Genomic DNA, 1859 nt, shown 5'->3' on the forward strand with positions numbered 1-1859 from the left:
ACTAAAGCTAACTTTATAGGTAACTTTGCCTTTTAAGCCTTATTTTATAGTATTAATTTTAAACCTAGCCCTGTTACTTTTTATACTTTACAGGTTTTACCTGCTACTTTTACCCCTACTTACTTTATTTAAACTCTACCTTAAATACTAGAATCTTTAGTTAAGTTTAAAGAACAAGCCCTTGCCATGGAGGAAGAAGAAGCTTTAAAGAATAATACCTTTGCTATTAATACTTGCTTTAAATTAAATTTATAACTATTATTATTACTTATAAGTTTTATAAAGCTAAATTCCCTTTAAGGAATGCTTTATACTATTATCTTTCTAAATATTCTAGTATTACTAGTACCTTAAATTAATTGCTAGTAGTGCCTTTTATTAGCCTTTAAAAAGCTAAAATTATTACCTTTATTATTTGCTATAAAAATATTATTATATTTAATTATTTAAAAAACTTATCTTTACTTTAAACTTAATAAAGTATTATTACTAAAATTAATATTAATACTATAAAGAGCTACACTAAAGTCTGCCTGGATACTAGTTATTTAACAATAGTTAAAAATACTAAGTTTCTTAAAGCTATACCTGGAGTCAAGATTAAGCAGACTAAATACCTAGTTTTTATTAAAGGTATTAGTTCTTATTATTAAACTAATTAAATTAATTGTTTTAACCTATACTTTCCTACTATACTTAATTTCTATTCTTTTACTTTACTATTTACTAAGATTAGAATTTATGCCTACCTTATTAATAATATAAAGCCTAATTTTCTTGTTAGGACTAAAGTATTTATATATAAAGGTTTTAAGTTTAATTTTAAAGCTGGTATTATCTCTATTAATTCCTGTTAAAATCTTTCTTTCCCTCTTTATTATTAGGTAAAATTAAGTTAAATTACTAAACTTCCTGTCTATACTACTAAGAAGATTGTTCTACCTTCCTATTCTTATAGTTATATTCTAGTTACTATAAAGACTAATCTTCCTGCTAACCAAGATCTTTTATTTACTCCTTGCCCTTGGTCTTTTACTAGGAATAATAAAATTAAAGGCTTAATAACTTATAACTACTTAGTTAATACTAGTTTCTTATTTATTAAAGTGGCTAACAAGTCCTTTAAACCTGTTATTATTACCTGTAAAGCAAGGCTGGGAACTATTACTAACTTTAACTTTTTATTAGTTTTTAAAGTTAAGCCTAAAGTCATGGAACTTGCTTGTGTGTAGTTAGACTAGCTTTTTAAAAATAAAGATTTTAATAACTAGTATTACTAGTATATTAAAAATATAATAATTAAAGCCTGGAAGGTTAGCCTTAAGAATAAAGTTAAAGATTAAAGCAAGGATTTTACTAAATTTAATGCCCCTAAGCTTCTAGAAATTAAGAGCTTAAGATAAACCTGTACTTTAAAGAATAGTATTATTATATATAGTAATCCTGGAAGTTTAATTATACTCTTTTTAAAAAGTTATTAAATAATATTATATATAGGGATTAACTATAAAAGGTGTTATTAATATTCCCAAAAATTAATAAATATAGATTTTATTAAAAAATAGTTAGAAGAACCAACTTTTTATACCAAGGGTTTACTAACTAGGTTAGAAAGATTACTAGTTTATTAATAAGACTTTTAATTTACTAGTTTAAATAGGGAAGCTATTAAAAGTACTAGGCCATACTCCTTTTGCCTATCCTATTTTTATTATTTAATAAACTATTTTATTAAATAATAGGCCACCTAAATAAAAAGGTTATATTATTATTAATTTTTATACTATAAATAAAGAAGTAAAACTAGATCTTTACCCTATACCTTAGTAAGAAGAAATTATTGCCATGGTTTATAGTTA

This window comes from Aspergillus stella-maris, assembly GCF_047715825.1.
Source record: "Aspergillus stella-maris strain CBS 113639 unplaced genomic scaffold BDV14scaffold_166, whole genome shotgun sequence".
Lineage (NCBI taxonomy): Eukaryota > Fungi > Ascomycota > Eurotiomycetes > Eurotiales > Aspergillaceae > Aspergillus > Aspergillus stella-maris.